A 23101-nucleotide genomic window follows, 5' to 3' on the forward strand; every position below is an offset into this window, starting at 1 on the left:
TGAAAGAACGACCTAAGTAAAGTTAGTTTTAAAGGTGTGTAACGATCTGATCGTTAGAACGAACGTTACATCAAAAAAAACAACTATTGCGCCTGCGCATAAAAATGAGAAGTTTCACGGAGAAATAGTGAAATGCGCATGTCAAGCCTAGTACGAACGATCGTTTCCAACGATGTACTACTTTTGCAAACGATCGTCGTTGATTAAAATCCACCGAGACAGAACTTTATTTTGTAGCGATTTGGCTCGTTCGTCGTTTGCCTTAATAGTCGGTGGTTCGTTCGGGGAACGATCATTACAAACGACTATAGTCGCATGTGTGTACGCACCTTAACACCTTCACCGCCCCCTGACACATCACCGAGCCACTCTCCTCCACATCTCTCACCTCTCCAAACACTTTACACTTACTTTTATCCATGTTCACTCGAAACCCACTTGCCATACAGAAAATATCAATCAACAGCTTCACTCTCTTCAGCGACACAAAACTCTTACATACCACAGTCACATCATCCATATACCCAATAACACTCAGACTCCTTCCACCACTTCCAGGCACTTCCACACCCCTAACTTTATCACCCTTCAACATTTGCAAAACAAAGGGTCAATCACACACACAAACAACACAGGGGACAGAGGACACCCCTGCCTCACACCCGATCTAATACCCACTTCCTCTGTCAGCCACCCATTCACCTGCACCTTACTCACAATCTCACTGTACAGACACCTCACCCATCCAATCATCCTCTCAGGTACTCCCATTCTCTCCAACACCTTCAACATAAACTCATGCGACACCCTATCATACGCCTTCTCAAAATCCACAGCCAACACAGCCACACCTTGCTTTCTATCCTTACACAACCACAACACATCCCTCAGACAAATCAGACTCTCAGCAATCGTTCTCCCAGGCACAGCACACACTTGTTCTTCACACACCATCTTGTCCAACACACCACGCATTCTATCAGCCATCATCTTCGCTATCAACTTATAGTCTACATTTAAAAGAGATATTGGCCTCCAATTTTTTAAGTCCTTCCGATCTCCCTTTTTGTATAATAAAACAATAATACTCTCTTTCATTGATTCACTCAGTACACAACCATCCAGAACCGCCTTACATACCTCATACACACTGTCACCAATCTCATTCCAGAACACACTATAATACTCTACAGGCAACCCATCACTTCCAGGCGTTTTCCCTTTCTTCATCGCTTTCATACAGACCTCAATCTCACTTTTCTTCACATCATCATTTAAAATTACTTTCTAACAGGAACCCAAACATACTTCTACCTTATCTAACACATCCTTCTCTATACTCAAATCTCTCTCCTTCTCACAATACAACTCCTTATAAAACTTCCATACTTCTCCTCTGACCCGTTCATTCCCAGACACTTCACATCCAGACTCATCCAACACATTCAACATCTCAACTTTAGCACCATACACTTTTTTTTAAAGAAGTATTTTGTGTACTGCTCATCTTTCTCTTTAATTACATCTTTAGCCTGCATCACTATCTTCTTCCCCTGCTCCTTCATGAACACTCTAACCTCATCCTTTGTCTCCTCTATATCCTCTCTCACCTCCACCCCAGCCTCCCTTAACTCTTCTAAATACTCTATCCTCTTCTGCATCATCTCATATCTCAACCTCCGATTAGTAGCTCTCTCTTTACCGACATTGATAAAGAAAGACCGAGTTCTTTTCTTACACCAGTCCCACCATTCAACCACACTCCTAAAGTCATTCACCCTCAAGTCATTACTCTGCATTGAAATGTCATTATATTGCACATTATCCCAATTGCCAATGGTAAAACAATCACATTTATTTTTGTTCAGCTTGAAACCAGACCCTTCACAGAAAAATTCTGTTGTTCTAATGGCTCTTCTAATGGATGCCTCTGTAGTACACAAGATGGTCACATCATCCATATACGCAATTGTCTTTGCACTGACCCCTTGGCCTCCAGGTAAAGGGATACCTCTAATAACTTTGTCCAGCCTAAGTTTCACGAGCAACGGCTCGATGGCACAAATAAATAAAATCGGGGATAGAGGGCAACCTTGCTTAACCCCCGATCTTAAAAACACATGTTGGGATAAAAAACCATTAATAGAAACTTGGCTAAAAGAACCATTATATAAAATTGCAATACGTTTGATCATAAAATCAGGAAAGCCCATCTTCTTTAAAACCATCCATAAATATTCATGTGACACTCTGTCGTAAGCTTTCATAAAATCAAGAGATAAAAGTTCAAGGTTTTGTTTTCTGTCTTTTTGGTACCAGATAACATCTCTGAGGAGGTTTAGATGTTCCCACTCTCCTCTACCTGGTACTCCACACACTTGATCAGAATGAATCACCTGCCCAATAACTTGCTTAACACAGTTCACCAATAATTTAGCTAAAACCTTATAGTCAGTGTTTAAAAGTGTTATTGGTCTCCAGTTCTCTAAAAGCGTCCTGTCACCTTTCTTGTGGAGCAGAGTGACGACTCCGCTCCTCCAGGACGCAGGTAAAACCTCACACTTAAAAGCATCTCTAAAAACACACATTAAGTCTTCCTTTAAAATCTCCCAGAAAGCCATATAAAATTCGACAGGTAGCCCATCTGAACCTGGGGATTTCCCCCTTGACATATCTTTAAAAACATCATTCAGTTCAGAAAGGGTAAAATCATCACATAAAATATCACAATCTGTTTTCTCAAGTTGACAATTTAAAACCTCAATAAGATCACTGGTAAAAAAAAAGAATCAGTTTTTTGACATCAAACAGATCTTGATAGAAGGAATGAGCAACTTGCAACATTCCCTCATTTGTTGTCTCCCCCTCAATATTGCACATCATCCTTTTTGTTTCCATAACCTTTTTAAAGAAAAACCTTGTACATTTCTCATTTTTCTCCAGTTGTTCTACTTTACTATTGAAAATAATTTATTGTCCTTTTTCACTAATTGCTTTTCTTATCCTCTCTTTAGTTTCAAGTATTAAACCATCCATCTCCTCAACACCACACTCCTTCCATTCCAGGTAAGTTTGTAATTTTGTGTTTAGATTTTTAAACCATAGTTTTTTTTGTTTTAGCCTTTTGAATACCTTTTTTTATAAAGTACTCTAAGAGTGTGTTGAACTGTTGGGAATTTGCTAAAGTTAAAATCAAAAAGTTTTTTTGCTGCTTTGTCAGTTGTTTGTATTTTTGTTGAAAGTCTGCCCTAATTGCAGCATCCTCCAGGAGAGAAGTATTTAGTTTCCACACCCCTCTCCCTTTTTGCAAACCAGATAAAGTGACTTGTGCATGCAGTTCCTTATGGTCTGAGAAAATATTAGGTAAAAGGGACATAAGATTGACTTTAAAACCTTCTGATAAAAACACAAAATCTATCCTGGATTTAGTGACAATACTCTCCCATGTGTATCTAGGATCTTAAGCATATAATTCCCTCCATACATCAGGTTAAAATCCACTAAAATACTTTGCAATTTCAGTTTTGTCATTTCTTTCAGTACCTACACTTTCCCTTTTCTCTCCCTGCATAACACAATTAAAATCACCTGCAATTAAAAGTGGAACGGATCCAGTAATAAAAGGTTGAATGTTAGTAAAAAAAAGTCAGATCTTTTATTTTTATCTGTAGGAGCATAAATATTTAGAATTCTCAACTCAGTATTGTCATATTTAATGTTAATTAAAAGTGCTCTCCCAGGGACAACCTCTGTAAGAGATAAAATGTCAATGTTATCACCTTTAAAAAACACTCCAACTCCTGCTGACTTATTTTCATTACTTCCAGACCAAATAGATTTTCCACACTTCCAGTTTTCACATATAGCAGCATAATTGAGATCATGTTCTATTGCACATTCCTGTAATAAATAAATAAATAGCAGCATTAACAGTTTCTAAATACGAAAATAAGGCAGCCCTCCTAACAGGACTCCTCAAACTTCTCACATTGAGTGAGATCAGCTTTATAGTGGCCATGCATAAATAAATTAATCACTTGTGTACTGCGTCCCTTGTATTGCAAGACTCTCGCTTGATGTTACTGCTTCATCTATTATTAGCCTAGGAGTATCTGGCGTAGCGGGACTTTCAAACTCCTCAATTTGACTCCCACCAGGCATACTCCCAGGCTCAGCATCTGCAGACACCTTCTCCTCAGACTCAGAAGCAGCTGGCAAGCGGGATGTTAGAGTTGCAGCTGCCTCCTTATTCGCCCACTTTGTCACCAGCCCATAATTATCTTCAATAGAAATTTTCCTTTTTGCATCCTTCGGATCCACCTCCATGGACTCACAACCCCGCGATGACTCAGCTGGGGGATTACGTTTGTCCAGGCGTGGAGCTGACACCGGACCAGTATCAGCAACAGCAGGCTGTGCATTCTCAATAGCCACTGCAGGCGCCGGTTTATCCAATGTATCTTTGGCTACAGGGGATCCACCACTTAAAGCCTGGGCACTTCCTGCAGTAGCACCATCAAGCACAGTAGTCTCTGCCGGCCTTGATGCAGATGGAAAATCGTCCTTCTCTGCACCACCAGCCGGTTCTATTAAAGTTTTCCTCATCTCTGCCAGATTTGAGTTAGCCGCAAAAGCCTGTGTGATTTCAGCAAAAGACTTTCCTCTCTGAGGGCAGTTTCTAAACAAGTGTCCACTCCTGCCACATATGTTGCATACCACAGTCTCTTTGCAATCCCTGGTCCGATGTCCACAGTTGTTGCACTTGTTACACCAGAGATCACTTTCAGTACAAAATTCTTGTAGATGTCCAAAACGCTTGCACTTCCTGCAAAATATTGGCATTTCATTATAAAATAAATAACCCCTATCCCTCCCAATTGAGAATGTTGGGGGAGGATGGCGTAGTCCGTCAATGCCATTAGGGTCCTTTTGAAATTCAACAAAGAATTTATATTTGCCAGTCCATATATCGACTTCATTCATGGTCTTGTGGGCAAATTTTACACTAGAACAGTACTTAGATAGAAAAAGTTCAATATCTGCCCGGTTCACAAAAGGGTTATACATGTGGACCACAAGATTAACGTCCCCAGCTGTATACAAGGCCACAAAGGTCAAGCCATTACGTTTTTATTGTCTTTCTCTCTTTTTAGGAACTCCAAAAGATCCGTGCAGCAAGCTAGGCGTGTAAAAGTCAGAACGAAATCTCCGGACTTACGGTTTTGGATACAAAGGATGTCGTTTTTCTTGACCTTCAGAATTCCTACAAGAAGTTTGTTAACCAGATGGACCAGCGTGACTTCTCCTCGTCTTTCCTCCGAGATCTTAATCAGAAAAGAATACTTCAGCCTCTCCTCGTTCTCCCTCGAGTACCTCCATCGAGCTCCCGTATCGTTCGCCATTTTAACGGACACAGATTTCTCTGCACCGCGATCGCCCTCTTGGGTTCTGAGTTGTGGCCCACCCTATAGCAGCATAGGGTTTGCACCCTAAGGTCGAGTGGGTCCACCCCTTCACTCAACCTTTTGATCTTCACCAAAAGGCTGAGAAGCGATAACCCAATTATTCTCCGCAGCAGCGCCCGCAGCACCCTCTGTGCGAATTAAGGCAAACTACCTTCTAAATGCAGCAGCGGCGACAAGCGCACAGGACAGCACCGCACGGCACAGCCGGCTAACCCCGGCCGGCTACCGGCTGCCAGGGGGGGGGCCCTTCCCACTGCCTCTGCAGGCCTGCCGGGCCCCCGGGATGGGCGCACCTGTGCTAAACGCAGACGCACGGGCCAGGATCAGCTGCCGCCTGATTACATTTGCATGGGCCCCGCCCACCGCCGGAACAGCCGTCACCCCTCCGCTGCCATGCCTCCACGCCGAAAAGAAAAGTAAAGTAGGCTTCCGGCTCCCTGCATTCCGGCAACACGCTAGGAGAGAGTGTGGAGGGCAGAGGAAGTCAAGTCTCTAGCCTGGCAGGCTTGCTCTGGCTGTTTGAAAACACAGTGCGTTTATCTTCCTTCATCCTCCTTCCCCTTAAACGCTGTTCTGTCTGGACGTGCGGGTGTGCCACAAGAGGGAGACACAGGCCGGGAAGTGGAAAGCCTAAACAGGAGATGCCATCCTAGCCTGCCTGCTACACACACTCACAGCCTGCCACTGATGCAGGCACCTGACCTGAGCAGGTGCTCACAGGAAGTCAACCGATGATGTCACAAAGCCCTGGGACCAGGCTATATAAGGGGCTGCAGCCAGGGCTCTGCCTGCCAGTCCACTGGAAGCTCTCTGGGGAGGGGTGCTGCTTCTCCTTCTCTTGCAGGGGACAAAGTGCAAACATGAAGAAAAGTGGTCCGGTCATGGATTTTTTGGGATGCAGCAACTACGCAGCGCTAGTAGAGTTGATCCGAAGTAAAATTTAAAAAAAAGTTGTTGTTTTTTTTGGTGTTGTTTTTTCTTCCTGCTTTTCATGTCTGTTCACGGGTTCTTATAGCCAGGCGAAATACAGACTCACTTAATAAATGACACAGATGCACAAAGAAAGCAGACACAACTTGAAACAATGTTTTTATTGAGGATTTCAAATGTATCCTGCACCCAGCAGTAGCAGCACAGACATAGACCGCACAGCAGGGGGGACAAAACAGCACTTGCTACTGGCAAATTCACTTTGCAGAGGGACACTTAATTTCTCCACTAGACTTTACTCCACTTTGTTTGTTAGTTAGTTAGTTAGTTAGTTAGCCAGCTGGGTATTTGAGTAGTTTTGATCTGTTTTTTGACACTAGTTAGAGAGAGTAGTGCACCGGTCCTGGAGGTACTGCAATACCAGGTCGATGCGCGGAGTGGACAGAGCAAGCTCTTCTTCCATCTCCCTGTTCCAAAAATCCATTTAATATATGGTCCCCAGATAGGGGACGTATCAGATATTAAACTGATAAGAACAGATTTTTTTTAATTCTTTTATTGTAAAAATATCAAAAACATACATCAAAATAAACATTTTTGCAATATAAACAGCAATTCACAGAAAACCATCTTTATTCCATACACATTACATCTTGTATGTTCTTAAGGAAAAACAAATTAGACAGGGACAGTGAATAAAGCTTTATAATTATTACATTTTCCCTCCACCTAGCCCTCACACACAATATACATTGTACATTCCTCAGCACAAAAGAAAAAACCTTAGTCAAACCCACTCCTTCCACTTCTTAAATTTCCATATACCTTCAGCCTTATCAGCACCAAAGGTCTTTTTATCACAATACCCATATAAATAAAATCTTCCACGGATCATGGTCATACATTCTCTCACACTCAAGACTTCTTTTTTAAATATCAGGATATTCCTGACATCCCATAAAGCCTCTTTCACACAACTCATTATCATCCACAACACTCTTGCTTTACCCTGCTCCAACACACCCAATCCATACATCATCATATAAAACGTCACACACTCCACACCAGTCAAACCCTTAATCATCTTGTACAAACTCTCAGGCACTCCCATTCTCTCCAGCACCTTCAACATAAACTCATGCGACACCCTATCATATGCCTTTTCAAAATCCACAGCTAAAACTGCCACACCTTGCTTACGCTCCTTACACAACCACAACACATCACTTAGACAAATCAGACTCTCAGCAATCGTTCTCTGAGGCACAGCACACACTTGTTCCTTACACACCATCTTATCCAACACACCACGCATTCTATTAGCCATCATTTTAGCAATCAATTTGTAATCAACGTTTAATAAGGAGATAGGTCTCCAATTTTTCAATTCCTTGCGTTCCCCTTTTTTATATAACAAAACAACAATACTTTTTCTCATTGACTCACTCAAAACCCCTTTCTCCAACACCGCCTTACATACCTCATACACACAATCTCCAATCTCATTCCAGAACGTACAATAAAATTCAACAGGCAAACCATCACTTCCAGGCGTCTTTCCTTTCTTCATACTCTTCATACAAGCCTCAATTTCACACTTCCTCACAGATTCACTCAATATCATCTTTTCCTCTGATCCCAAACATACATCTACCTTATCTAACACATCACTTTCCACACTCAAGTCTCTCACTTTCTCACTAAACAAATCCTTATAAAACTTCCATACCTCATTCTTCACTCTCTCATTTCCACTCACTTCACATCCATTTTCATCCACCACACACACCAGCTCACGTTTACCTCCATACACCTTTTTAAAGAAATATTTGGTACATTTTTCATCCTTTTCTTTAATCACCGTTTTTGCTTGAACTATTATTCTCTTTCCTTGTTCTATCATAAAAGATCTAACTTTTTCTTTAGTTTCTTCAATTTCCTCCTCCACCACCTCCCCAGCTTGTTTTAAATTTCCCAAGTATTTCAGCCTCTTTTGTAGCATGTCATACTCTGTTATTTTAGTTTTTGCTTTTTCTCTACCACATTTTATAAAAAAAAAACCACTTCATCTGTATTTTGCACCATTCCCACCACTCAACCACATTTCCAAACTCACCCATCCTTTTTTTGAGATTACCCAACACTCTTACACACTCACATTTCACCCATTCATCCTCTAATAGACTTACATTTAACTTCCACACACCTTTACCATACACACTTTCAGATTCAATACTCATACCACACTCTAAACAGCCATGGTCCGAAAATGGGACCCTACTAATTTTGAATTGGTCCAAAGCCAAACCTTTAGAAAGCAAACATAAGTCAATTCGGGAACATAAATTACCTTTGTCACAAAAATAGGCATACCCCTTCCCTTTACCTACATCCATTAACTTAAATGTAGTTATGATATCTAATAAGTCCCATCCTGTACTATCTACACCACCCACACTACCACCCACACTACCCCCCACGCCACCCATACTACCACCCTCACCACCCACACCACCCGTACCACTCCTACTCCTATCTCCTTCACTTATAATACAGTTAAAGTCCCCTACAACTACTGTAGGCTCCTTCCCCACAAGGGCTAACCGTAATTTTGAAAATAATTCCAACCTTTCTTTTCGGCATACAGAGGCATAAACATTAATCAACTTAAACAGTACCCCTTGATACAAAAAATAAACCATTAGGCACCGCCCCTGCTCAATGTGAACAGTTCTCACAATTTTAAAGAAATCCCCCCTGAAAAGAACACATACCCCCTTATTTTTTTGTTGGCTTAAAGACCAAAGCGCTGGTCCCACAGTCCAAGCAGCCAATTTTGGCACATTTTTTAAATTACATTCTTGGATTTTTTGTTAACCCTTAATTTTTGTGTTTATTGTCTTCAAGACAGTTGCTCTCCTATACTGAGAACCTATGCTTCTTGTATTTAAAGAAGCAACCTTTAGTTGCAACATTCAATTATAAGTGAGAAAGAACCACATCATGTTTTCCCCTTCTTTTTCTCTCTCTCTTTTAGCTTGTTTAGTATCAGAACCTGAGTCAGAAGTCCCTTTACCCTCCCCAGACCCTGCACCCTTAGTGTTCCCTTTTTTTGCTTGGGATTCTACAGTATCTGAGTCACTGGTGTACTCTTCTATTTTTTTCTGACCCAGTAACAGTTTTTATTCTTCTCTTAGTGCACACAGTTTGGTCCATCTCCTCCGCATTCTGACCCGCACTCTCCTGTGAGGTATCCACCTCCGTAATTACTAAGTCCTCAAGGGTCTCCAGTTGCCCCAGAGCAGGCTCTCTGCTCTTCTGGGCCTGACCCTCCCCAGACTCAGCAGTAGTTTCAGTCTCTGGTGCTACTGCACCTTCCCCCAGAAGGCCTTCATTGGCTTCTTCATCTGAGGGATCTAGAGAATTGTCTCAACATCCGCAAAGGTTTTCTCTTTGGTGCAGTCCTTGGCTCGATGAGTCCTGTCACCGCAGTGGTGACATGCCTCTGCCATCGTGCATTCTGCCGTTTTATGTCCATGCTTATAGCAATTTCTGTACACCGGGCCCTTGCTACAGTCCTCCTTGACATGCCCGAAAGAAAGGCAGGTCCGGCAGAACACGGGCATATCCGGATACCACAGTACCCCATGATGCCTACCAACCGAAAACGACTGAGGAGGATGGTTCTTGCGATCCGGGCTGGACGAGTCAGGGCCCAAGACCACCCAAAATCTCCTCAGCCCATTAAAGGTTCCCAAGGAATTTTTTAAACGAACTCCCTCTGATACCGATTCACAGTATCTCGTCAAAAAGTTCCTGATGTCCACGTCCGGAACAAAAGGGTTGTACATTTGTACTGTGATCGGGATTTTGTTCTTGGACTCACAAACCAGAAAAGTAAAGTCCTCCAGTTCTGGAGCCCCTCTTTTTTCCTAGATCCTCTGGACACAGGTCCACAACACAGATGGGCTCACAAAGGTAAAGTCAACGAAGCCAGCCTTGGGAAAGTTCTGGACACAGTAAATATCCTTCCGATCCATTCCAATGCCTTGATAACATCCCTCTGGATATTCACTGCCACATGCAAGCTCCTTCTCGACTCGGCGATTACCAGTCGTAGCGTATTCGGTGAATCAGGGTTTGACGCCATCTTTCACTCCACTAATGAAAAGTAGGTCCGGAAACCCAGGTAATCTGGTAAGACCGACCTTTTAAAAAAGGTGGTCACTCTCGTGCACTGCTACAACCGACCACCCCATAGCAGCAGGCAGCATGAGCTGCAAGGCTGAGTGGACCGGAGTATTAGTTACCCTTCGGCATAGACCACTTGATCTAGCCAAAAGGCCGAGAAGCGATAACCCGATTACTCTCCACAGCCGCGCACGCCGACACACCACTCTCCCTGGGAATTAAGGCGAAATATCTTCTAAATGCAGCAGCGGCGACGACCAGCACACAATAAAGCACTGCACCGCACAGCCGGCTAACCCCGGCCGGCTACCGGCTGCCACTGCCTCTGCAGGCCTGCCGGGCCCCCGGGATGGGCGCACCTGGGCTAAACGCAGACGCATGGGCCAGGCTCAGTTGCTGCCTGATTACATTTGCATGGCCCCGCCCACCGCCCGAACCGCCGCCACCCCTCCGCTGTCGTGCCTCCACGCCGAAAAGAAAAGTAAAGTAGGCTTCCGGCTCCCTGCATTCCGGAAACACGCTAGGAGAGAGTGTGGAGGGCAGAGGAAGTCAAGTCTCTAGCCTGGCAGGCTTGCTCTGCCTGTTTGAAAACACAGTGCGTTTATCTTCGTTCATCCTCCTTCCCCTTAAACGATCTGGCTGGACGTGAGGGGTGTGCCACAAGAGGGAGACACAGGCCGTGGAGTGGAAAGCCTACACAGGAGATGCCTTCCTAGCCCTGCTACACACACTATCACAGCCTGGCACAATGCTCTGGGCCCAGGCAGCAGCTAGGTAAAGGGGCTGCAGCCAGGGCTCTGCCTGCCAGTCCGCTGGAAGCTCTCCAGGGGAGGGGTGCTGCTGCTCCTTCTCTTGCAGGGGACAAAGTGCAAACATGAAGAAAAGTGGTCCGGTCTTGGATTTTTTGGGATGCAGCAACTGCACATAGCGCAAGTAGAGTTCATCCGGAGTGAAATAAAAAAAAAAAGTTTTGTTTTTTGTTGTTGTTTTCTTCCTTCTTTTCTTGTCTGTTCACGGGTTCTTATAGCCAGGCGAAATACAGACTCATTTAATAAATGACACAGATGCACAAAAGAAAGCAGACACAACTTCAAACAATGTTTTATTGAGGATTTCAACTCTATCCTGCACCCAGCAGTAGCAGCACAGACATAGAGCGCACAGCAGGGTGGACAATACACAGCACTTGCTACTGGGAAATTCACTTTGCAGAGGGACACTTGCTTTCTCCACTTGACTTCAGTTCACTTTGTTAGTCAGCTTGGGTATTTGAGTTTTGATCTGTTTTTTGACACCAGTAAGAGAGAGTAGTGCACCGGTCCTGGAGGTACTGCAATACCAGGTCGATGCGCGGAGTGGACAGAGCAAGCTCTTCTTCCATCTCCCTGTTCCAAAAATCCATTTAATATATGGTCCCCAGATAGGGGACGTATCAGATATTAAACTGATAAGAACAGATTTTTTTTTTTAAATTTTTTTTTAAATTTTTTTTTTTTACTCTTCAGACTTGACTAGCCAGACATTAGATCACTGAGGCAATCACGACTTGTGCTAGATTCAAGGATCATCATCAGAGCCAATCTTTTAATATAAATAAATAATTATATCTTTTTGGAGATCAAATGTCTCATCTTTTTCCTTATAAAGGGGGTTACAAATAGAAATTTGGAACAGAGATGTACAAGAAGAAACCAAACAAGCTACACTTCAGGTTATGGCTGCTTGCCAATCGCCCGGGTACCAACGTTGTGCAGCCGTGTCATGGTCAGAGTGTGAGGCATCATACAGGTAAACAATATATAAACGAGATAAATACAGATTGACACAGTCATTGACAGCGATGTTTTCTTTCCTAAAAACTGGCAAGTTTCTGACATCCCACAGTACTTCCTTGAGCAAGGAGAAACAGAGCCATGCCATGCGTCTTTTTGTTTTATCCCCCTGCCACCAGCCTGTAAGGAGGTTCGTATAGGTGATGCTTGAGGTACCCAGCAGAAGTCTGAACAATGGCTTTAGTTTTATCTTCACTTGGGAGGGAAAGAAGCAAGACCAGAACAGGTGGACCACATTTTCAATCCCCCACAACCTTCCCGTGGGCAAATCTCTGATCTAATTAGATCCCTGTGTTTTAGAAAGGAATGAGTGGGTAAGCAGTTTAGAAGAGATAATCATACAACATCTTTCAGACGGTTTGACAAGCCGCCAATTTTCATGTTCTTCCAGATTACAGCTCCCCCTTGTGAATTAAGGCCAGGAACTTCTTTAGCAAGTTCATCTTTTGCTAACCAGGCCTTCAACGTGTTTTTGCAAGTATGATCTCCCGTGCATAATTGCAGCTTCCATTCTTCCTTAATCGTCTGAAGTTTAACATAGAATTAAGGGATAACTTGGGCCATAGGTCTCCGCAAGTCCCTCAGGCACCATCCCCATTTTGTGAAGAGCCAGCCACCAAGATACCTCATCATGAGCGCAGTGGTACCATCCCTCTTGAAAGTGGTGGCCGCTGTAAGCCAGTAGTGTAGGCTCAAGAAACTGGCCACATCAAGGAAATTAAAACCTCCATGTTCCGTCTTCTTCATAATCTTTGCCCTGCTGCACCACTCCAAGCGGCCATTCCAAAAGAAAGTAAACAGTTTCTTGGTCAGACGCTGTGTCCAGCGTCTTGGAGGGGGAAAAAATCACAGTATAATATAACAAGATCGGAAGGATCACCGCCTTAACTATCAATGTCCTTCCTGTAAAAGTCAGGTGTCGGAGTCTCCAGAAATCCAATTTTTGCTGAACTGTGTCCAGTATTCTTTTGAAGTCAGAAGCGCCATTCAGTTGCCGATCGAAAGAAACTCCCAATATAGAGATCTCTTCCACTTGCTTCACTTGGTCCACTTCCATAGGTATTTGCTTACCTAGGTTGCAAAGCTGGCACTTGGCCCAATTTACTGACATTCCTGTGGTGGCACAAAAAATATTTAAGTGGAGATGACCTCTTCTTACATCCCGAGGGGAGGAACAGACCAGCACCACATCGTCCATGTATGCCGCCGGTTTTAGTGAGCGGCCATAACTTCAGGGTATCGGAACTCCTCTAAAGGCTTTATCTGCCGAGATGGACTTCAGTAATGGTTCCATTATACATATGAAGACCAGTGGGGACAGGGGGCAACCCTGCCGGACCCCTGACTCAGTTGGAAAGGACTCAGAAAGAGTGCCATTAATCAGCAGCTGGCTGGATATACTGGTGTAAAGTCCTGCAATCAGTTTGAGTATCCTGGGGGGGAAGCCCATGCTTCTGAGAACTGCCATTAGAAACGAATGAGACACTTTGTCAAACGCCTTTTCTAAGTTGATGGACTCCAAAAGTAAGGCCATATTGTGCGACTGGACATAGTACGCAACATCTCGCAAAATAATTAGGTTGTCTGAGATCCTGTGGCCAGGCACCGCACAGGTCTGGTGATCTTCAATCAGGGTGGTAATCACCTGGGAAATACGGTCAGCCACCAGCTTAGCAATAAGTTTGTAGTCACAATTTAGCAACGTTATTGGTCACCAATTGCGAATGTCCCGCTTATCTCCTTTTTTCTTATAAATCAAGGTGATTATCCCTTCTCGCATGGAGTCTGGTAGGGCTCCAGCCACAAAGACTTCTTTCACGACTTCAAACATGTCGCTCTTGATGTAAGGCCAAGCAATTTGATAGAATTCTGCCGGCAGTCCATCCTTGTCAGGCGTTTTGTTCTTTGCCATAGCATAGACTGCCTGCCAAACTTCCTCCTCAGTCACATCACTAGGAGCTCTGCATCCTCTTTCAGAAGGTGTTTATCCAGCACCTTGAGATACTGATCCATCTCTTGAGGGTTGGCACAGGGCTGTGCCTTGTATAACTTTCTGTAAAAGGAAACTATTTCTGCCTGCATGGCATCCCCTTGCACTTCCTGGTCCTGCTGCCAGACAGACGTAAGAGTGTCTTTACAGCGTAAAGTTTTCTTGAAGAAGTAGCGGCTACATTTCTCATCTTCATCCAAGGCTTTAATCTTGGCCCTGAAGACCAGGCCTTTGATCCTTCTGCAAAAAGGAAGTTTCTGCTTACTTCTAATTTCTGCCACTTCAGCAGAGACATCCATTCCTCTTTCTTTAAACCCAAACAGCGTTTGCAAGCGGCTGTTGAGTTCTTGTCCCTGCTGTCTCCTCTGCCAAGCCTTCCTCCTTCCCCAGGACAGGAAGAAAGTCCTAATTTGTAATTTGGCCCATTCCCACCATAGTACTCTGGAGGGAAAGCACCACTTTTGCTGTGCCCAGTTTGCATATTGACCTTCAAACGCCTGTAATGCAGTCTTATCCTCTAAGTGGCCAGAGTTTAGTTTCCAGAAACCTGATCCGAAGTTTACTGAGCTATCAAAACATATAGATGACTTGATCCCCTGATGATCCGTGAAGGTAAATTGAGCCTGGGAGTACTCCAATACTTTTAAGTGCTCAGATGCCAGCATATAGTCAATCCTAGAACGGACTGTCCCCTTGTCGGAGAAAAAGGTGAACTGGTGTGCGTGTTTTGGTGCAGCCAGGAATGAATCCTGTAGTCTGAAATCCTGCAGGGTCTGCTTAAGGGTCGTACTAGTACTATCCAATTTTGTGTCTGCAAGACCTACACGGTCTTTCACTCGGTATATCAAATTAAAGTCCCCCGTGATAATGGTGCTGCTTCTGCCAGGTAAGTATAGCTTAAGTGTTTCTAGAAGCGACAGGCGATCTTTCTTTTCTGCTGGGCAATATATAATGAATATTCTCAGGAAGTGCCCTCTGAAATCTAGATCGACTTACAATAGTCTGCCAGGAACGATTGTATAAGAGGTGAGTATGTGCGCTGCGGGGCTTTTCACCAAAAGGCCTACTCCCTCATTGCGGTTGGATCCCGCAGTGGACCAGACTGACTCCCCATAAGTCCATTCACTAGCTTTTGGTGCAGTGGTCAGCATGCATTCTTGTAGCGCAATCAGATCACATTTTCCATTGGCAAGATCCTTAAAAATAGCAGTTCTCCTATACAGCGAACCTATACCCCGGGTGTTAAGCGATAGGAGTGACAGGCTCATGGCGACAAGGAGGAAAAAAAATGTTACTGCTGGGATCCATAATCAGGCATAGTTGTGGGGTCACCTCCAGAAAAACCAATACCATCATCAGTTTTCATTTTTTTGGAGCTGCGCATATTGCCGGAGGGGTTCTCACGGCTGACTTTCTGCGTGGCTGGACGGTCCTCTTCGTTAGACTCCTCATCACTGCTTGAGCTATTATCTGAATTATTTTCCACTTTCATCTCATCATCCGCTAATTGATTAATAGAAGCATCGATCTTAGCTAAGGCTTCCATGCCTTGTAGCTGGGAAAAAGGAAAGGTGTTGCCTGCAGCTTTATTCAGGATTTCCTGTGCTTTGCTTACACTGTCCTGGGGTGTACAGGACCCTTTTGTACTTTTTGTCACTTTCTGTGTGTGTGCGCCTTTAATTGGAGGCTCCACCCCTGTCTGCGGGGATCGCGGAGCTCCGGTGTACTCTGACAGTTCTGCAGCACTGGCAGCTGATCTGTCTCAGTGGCCGTTTTGCTTTGTACAGCGCTGGAGGAGGAGGATTGGCTCCTCCCCTCCCCAGCCAGGGACTCCGGGAGACGCTGCTCTTTCTTCTTCTTCTTCTTATCTTTTTTCTCTTTTTTATCTCTTTTTTTGCGCTGGGACACAAAGCCATCGGTGTCCTCAGCGGCAGTAGCAGTGGGGGGAACAACTAAGGAGCTCTCCTGCAGATCACCCACGGAGCTTTCTCCTGCAGTGTCCGGTACAATAGTTACACTATCGGCTCCATGCAGACGCGGTGGTGGCAGCTCAGAGGCAGGGATCAGTTCAGAGTTAGTTGCAGGGGGTTCAGAGACCTCAGTAACATCACCCTGAGGGGAATCTGACCCGGGGGAGGCAGGAACAGTCTGAGCATCATTCCGAGGGGCCACACATGGGCCTCACTTCACTAAGCTTAACTCCTGTCTTTAATAACTCTTCTGAGCTGTTTTACAGTTATCACAATTATATCACCATGGTGATAACTGTAAAACAGCTCAAAAGAGTTATTAAAGACAGGAGTTACGCTTAGTGAATTGAGGCCATGGTGCAATATCGGCAGCAGATTTGGCAGGTACAGTATCAGGGATACCATTTTCCTCATCCTCACTATCTGATGGCAGCCCATCAGTGTCTCCCTCATATAGGGGCCTTTTCAGGATTTCAGCTATTGAAGGTGTTTTCTCACTCCCAACCCATCTGGCAACCTGGCTGTATAGACGCTTGCCTTCCATTTTAGGACAGCTTCTGGCTAGGTGATTAGCAGCCCCACAGAGGTCACAGCAGTGCTGGGAGCAGTCCCTAGCTAAGTGTCCCTCCTCCATACATAGTCTGCAGCGCTGTATCTGACAAGAGTCTTTCAGATGGCCATAGGAGAAAAAAAAACATTTTTCAGTTTTCCGCCATTATAGTTTTTAAATAATGCATGCTACTGTCATTAAAACCCATGAAATGTATTTGCCCTTTTGTCCCGGTTATAAAACCATTTAAATTATGTCCCTATCACAATGTTTGGCGCCAATATTTTATTTGGAAATAAAGGTGCATTTTTTCAGTTTTGCATCCATCCCTAATTACAAGCCCATAGTTTATAAAGTAACAGTGTTGTACCCTCCTGACATAAATATTTAAAAAGTTCAGTCCCTAAGGTAACTATTTATGTATTTTTTTTAATTGTAAATTTTTTTTTTTTTTTTTAATTACAAAAAAAAAAAAATGGGGAGTGTGGGAGGTAATGAGTTAATTTTTTTCTGTATAAGTAATGTATGTGTATGTGAAAAATAGTGTAGGGTGTAGTTTTACTATTTGGCCACAAGATGGCAACAGTAATGCGACCTCCAAGCGTCCTTCCGGACGCTCGGAGGAAGTATAAAGAGGCTGGGATTTTTTTTTTCTTTTACAATGATCGCGCTGCTCAGCGGAAAGCAGCCGATCATTGCTGGGGGCAGAGATCAACGAACGGGAATGTATTTTCCCGTTCATTGATCTCCGGGCGAGCGGGCAGCGGCGTGATTACCAGCGGGAGTGCGAGCGGGAGCGCGGGCAGCGGCGGGGGGTGCGTATATCTACGCTCCGGGCGGGGAAGTGAAGTCCAAAGGAGCGTAGATATACTGTACGCGGGCAGGGAACTAGTTAAAGTTCCCCCTAGAGTGACCCTATAGCAGCAGTGAGCGCAAACTCAAAGGCCGAGTCACCCCGGATTCCCTATACCTCTTGGCCAAGACCTTGATCTTAGCCAAAAGGCCGAGAAGCGATAACCCGATTACTCTCCGCAGCCGCGCCCGCCGACACACCACTCTCCCTGGGAATTAAGGCGAAATATCTTCTAAATGCAGCAGCGGCGACGACCAGCACACAATAAAGCACTGCACCGCACAGCCAGCTAACCCCGGCCGGCTACCGGCTGCCAGGGGGACCCCCTTCCCACTGCCTCTGCAGGCCTGCCAGGCCCCCGGGATGGGCGCACCTGTGCTAAACACAGACGCACGGGCCAGGCTCAGCTGCCGCCTGATTACTTTTGCATGGCCCCGCCCACCGCCGGAACAGCAGTCACCCCTCCTCTGCCGTGCCTCCACGCCGAAAAGAAAAGTAAAGTAGGCTTCCGGCTCCCCGCATTCCGGCAACACGCTAGTAGAAAGTGTGGAGGGCAGAGGAAGTCAAGTCTCTAGCCTGGCAGGCTTGCTCTGCCTGTTTGAAAACACAGTGCGTTTCGCTTCGTTCATCCTCCTTCCCCTTAAACGCTTTGGCTGGATGTGCGGGGTGTGCCACAAGAGGGAGACACAGGCCGTGGAGTAGAACCCTACACAGGAGATGCCTTCCTAGGCCTGCTACACACTATCCCAGCCTGGCACTGATACAAGCACCTGAGCAGGTGCTCACAGGAAGTCAACCGATGATGTCACAATGCCCTGGGCCCAGGCTATATAAGGGGCTGCAGCCAGGGCTCTGCCTGCCAATCCGCTGGCAGCTCTCCAGGGGAGGGGTGCTGCTGCTGCTGCTGCTCCTTCTCTTGCAGGGGACAAAGTGCCAACATGAAGAAAAGTGGTCCGGTCTTGGATTTTTTGGGATGCAGCAACTGCATAGCGCAAGTAGAGTTAATCCGGAGTGAAATTAACAAAAAAAAAAGTTTTGTTTTTTGTTTATTGTTTTTTTCTTCCTCCTTTTCTTGTCTGTTCTCGGGTTTTTATAGCCAGGCGAAATACAGACTCACTTAATAAATGACACAGATGCACAAAAGAAAGCAGACACCACTTGAAACAATGTTTTTATTGAGGATTTCAACTCTATCTATCCTGCACCCAGCAGTACCAGCACAGACATAGAGCGCACAGCAGGAGGGACAAAACAGCACTTGCTACTGGCAAATTCACTTTGCAGAGGGACACTTAATTTCTCCACTACACTTCCCTACACTTAGTTAGTTAGTCAGCCAGCCAGCCAGCCAGCCAGCCAGCCAGCCGGGTATTTGAGTAGTTTCGATCTGTTTTTTGACACTAGTTAGAGAGAGTAGTGCACCGGTCCTGGAGGTACTGCAATACCAGGTCGATGCGCGGAGTGGACAGAGCAAGCTCTTCTTCCATCTCCCTGTTCCAAAAATCCATTTAATATATGGTCCCCAGATAGGGGACGTATCAGATATTACACTGATAAGAACAGATTTTTTTTTTCCACTCTTCAGTCTCAGACGGTTAGCCAAGTACCATAATCCGATCATGTCATGGAAGCACCCTTCATGGTCTTGTTGCTATACCCAAGAGTCATCACAAGAGCAGACATTTCTTTATCAAAATTAAATATTTTTTTATCATATGATCATAAAAGTAGAGCAAAGAATATACTCAATTTTGGAACAGGGGATTACAAGCTTTTTGCTCACAGAGCTATAAAGTACAAAAATACATCATAGTGATAGTGTACTGGTCCACTCGGTGGTACGCCACCAAGCAGTTGCGTCTTCTTGCCCTGAGTGAAAGACATCATAAAGATAGACAATATAGATTCGTGAGAGAAACCTGCTGATTTTTAGGAAGGAAGCATTATTTGTTGATGATTGTGTTAAACTTTTTCTAACGTCCCATAAAACATCTTTAAACACAGAAAAAAATGATCCAAGCTATTCTATGATCAGCCTTGTTCCCCCACCAGCCTGTAATGAGATTGGTGTAAGTGATTTTGGATGTGCCGAGCCATAGCTGAAAAAAGTGTTTCAACTTTATTTTAAAACTAGAGGCAAAGAAGCAGGACCAGAATATGTGAGTGGGTGTCTCGGAACCCCCACAACCTTCTCGGGGGCAAATATCTGTCCTAGCGAGATCCTTTTGTCTAAGGAATGCTCGGGTGGGGAGGCAGTTTAGGTGGGTCTGCCATACTACATCTTTCTGGTGGTTTGTAAGACCCCTCAATTTTGTGTTCTTGAACACTTCTTTAGTCTGCTGGATATTAAGGCCTACAATGTCTAGTGGTACCTCTTCCCTTCTCACCAAGTTTGACAGGGCCTGTTTGCTTGCAATATCCCCTGTAAAGTCAGTGAGTTTCCACCCTTCTCTTATTTGCGCCAGTTTTAAGTAGTGTTGGGGTACTACCAACGCCATAGGCCTCCTCAGGTCGCGTTGGCACCATCCCCATTTTACAAAAAACCACCCACATGTGGTGACCACCGTTACCACATGTGGCCATTACCTTACTCCTGCTACACCTTTCCATTTGACTGCTCCAAACAAAAAAGGCAAATAGCTGCTTAATGATGCGCTGAGTCCAGCGAGCTGGAGGAGGAAACACAACAGTATAATATAACAGTAAGGGTAGGATGACAGATTTTACAATTAGCATTTTCCCTGTAAAGGATAATTTCCGTAGGCTCCAAAAAGACAGTTTTTGCTTTACCTTGGTCAACAATTGAGCATAATCAGCTGCACCATTCAATCTTTTATCAAACGTGACCCCCAAGATGGAGACTGTCTCAGTTACAGTTACCTGAGGGATTTCCACAGGTGTCTTTCCACAAGCTGCAGACGTGGCACTTGGCCCAATTCACCGCCATACATGAAACTGCACAGTATATTGATAATTGTAGGTGGCCTCTCTTTACATCTTTACCAGACGAGCATATTAAGGCTACATCATCCATGTATGCGGTTGCCTTAGCGTGGTTGCCATTACTTCCAGGGATGAGGAGGCCCTGAAACACCTTATCAGTTTGTAGAGATCTTAATAACGGCTCTATTACACAAATAAACATGAGGGGGGACAGGGGGCACCCTTGCCTGACCCCCGACTTAACTGGAAAAGCATGGCTGAGGGAGCTATTGATCAGGATCTGACTGGTGATCCCATCATAAAGCCCCATTATGGCCTTAAAGAGAACCCGAGGTGGCCTTGTATTACGTAAGTGGGGCACAGAGGCTGGTTGGGCACACTAACACCAGCCTCTGTTGCCCCATCGTGTGTGTCAAAGACCCCCCTGCTCGCCGCTAAACTCCCCGCAGTGCTGGCGACACGCAGCGCGTCGCCAGCACAATGTTTACTCTATCGCTGTCTGTCAGCGCCGCTCCCACGCCTCCTCCGCATCGCCGCTACCCGCCCTCGTCCCTTCCCTCCAATCAGCGGGAGGGAAGGGACGAGGGCGGGTAGCGGCGATGCGGAGGAGGCGGCGGAGCGGCGCTGACAGACAGCGCTAGAGTAAACATTGTGCTGGCGACACGCTGCGTGTCGCCAGCTCTGCGGGGGTATAGCGGCGAGCAGGGGGGTCTTTGACACACACTATGGGGCAACAGAGGCTGGTGTTAGTGTGCCCAACCAGCCTCTGTGCCCCACTTACGTAATACAAGGCCACCTCGGGTTCTCTTTAAGCAGAGTAGGCGGAAAACATATTGTTTTTAGCACAGAAAACAGAAAATGATGCGAGACTTTATCAAAAGCCTTTTCGAGATCAATAGACTCCAGGAGCAATACAGTATTGTGAGATTGAGCATAGTAGGTGAGGTCTCTCAGCAGAAGGAGGTTGTCTGAGATCCGCCTCCCAGGGACCGCACATGTTTGTTGTTCACCTATAAGACTTCCGATGACCTGCGACACACGACTGGCAATGATTTTAGCACAAAGCTTATAATCTACATTCAGGAGGGTAATTGGCCTCCAGTTTTTTACCTCTCTCCTGTCTCCTTTCTGCTTGTAGATCAGGGTGATAACACCCTCTCTCATCGATGGTGGGAGAGTACCTGCTGCAAAAAACTTCTTAACCAAGGCTACTATATCATTTTGTATCACTGGCCACATTGATTGGTAAAATTCAACAGGTAACCCGTCTTTGCCTGGTGTTTTATTCTTTTGCATACCACAAAGAGAACCCCATACCTCTTCTGGGGTAACGTCACTATCTAAGAAAGTACGGTCTTCAATTGAGAGTTTTTTGTCAAGCACATCTAGGTAGTCATCTATTTTACTTTGGCTTGCCAGGGAACCTCCTCCATAGAGGTGGGTATAAAAGTTTACAATCTCATCATGCATAGGGAGCCCAGTAATTTCTTGTCCCTGTACAAGAACAGAGGTGAACAGATCTCGTGGTCTTATTGGTTTTTTTTTTTTTTTTTTTTTAAAAGTACCTTGTGCACTGTTCATCCTGATCTAATGCTTTAATTTTTGCCCTGAAAATCAATTTCTTCCCTTTATTTAGGAGAATCTGTTTTTGCAGCTCTTCCACTTCGCTAGCTACCTCTAGGCCTTGTTCTTTAAGTTTGAACAAGCCTTGTAGACGGGCATTGAGTTGGCATTCCTGATGTTTCTGGGTTCTAGCTCGCTTTCTACTGTGATATTGAAAAAAACCACTAATTTGAGGTTTTACCCATCCCACTAATCAATAATAGATGCAAAATTAGTTTGTTTGGTTTGCCATGTCTTATATGAGGACTGAAATGACAGTGTAAGTTATTGTTCTGCTAAAAGCTGGGTATTCAATTTCCACACCCCGGAACCCATGTGAACAGCGCTATCTATTCCTATGGTGGCTATGATTGCGTTGTGGTCCGAGAAGGAGACACTGTGGTGTGTGTACGTGTCCCCTTGCAAATGTTCTGAGAGGAGAATGTAATCAATGCAGGATTTGACTGTCCCTTTATCAGAAAAGTAGGAAAACCATGGGGTGTTCTTCTTTAATTTTAAACCAAGGTCCTGTAATTTAAAATCTGTGATCATTTGTTTAAACACAGTACTGGTGCTATCCAGTTTACTGGCAGCACTACCAACCCTGTCCTGGGGTCTGACTATCAAGTTGAAATCCCCAAGTATTATCGTATCTATCCTTCCCAGGAGGTGGAGTTTCAGGACTTCTAAGAACTGCAGCCTGTCTTTTTTGTCCGCTGGGCCATAAGCAACAAATATATGGACCGGGTGGCCCTTAAATTCAATATTAACCTGT

The 23101-nt window shown here is 44.8% G+C and overlaps 3 non-coding genes across 3 annotated transcripts; all 3 read right to left on the minus strand.

Moving 5' to 3' along the window:
- Positions 1-6782: 6782 nt before the first annotated feature.
- Positions 6783-6965, minus strand: LOC137505706 (U2 spliceosomal RNA). Its single transcript, XR_011020307.1, has one exon. It is a non-coding gene; the product is annotated as a U2 spliceosomal RNA (small nuclear RNA).
- A 4926-nt stretch (positions 6966-11891) lies between these two features.
- LOC137505722 (U2 spliceosomal RNA) lies at positions 11892-12075 on the minus strand. Its single transcript, XR_011020319.1, has one exon. It is a non-coding gene; the product is annotated as a U2 spliceosomal RNA (small nuclear RNA).
- Positions 12076-19192: 7117 nt separating this feature from the next.
- Positions 19193-19380, minus strand: LOC137505743 (U2 spliceosomal RNA). Its single transcript, XR_011020335.1, has one exon. It is a non-coding gene; the product is annotated as a U2 spliceosomal RNA (small nuclear RNA).
- Between the last annotated feature and the right edge of the window lie 3721 nt (positions 19381-23101).

Source organism: Hyperolius riggenbachi, chromosome 4 (assembly GCF_040937935.1).
Source record: "Hyperolius riggenbachi isolate aHypRig1 chromosome 4, aHypRig1.pri, whole genome shotgun sequence".
NCBI classification, from domain to species: Eukaryota; Metazoa; Chordata; class Amphibia; order Anura; family Hyperoliidae; genus Hyperolius; species Hyperolius riggenbachi.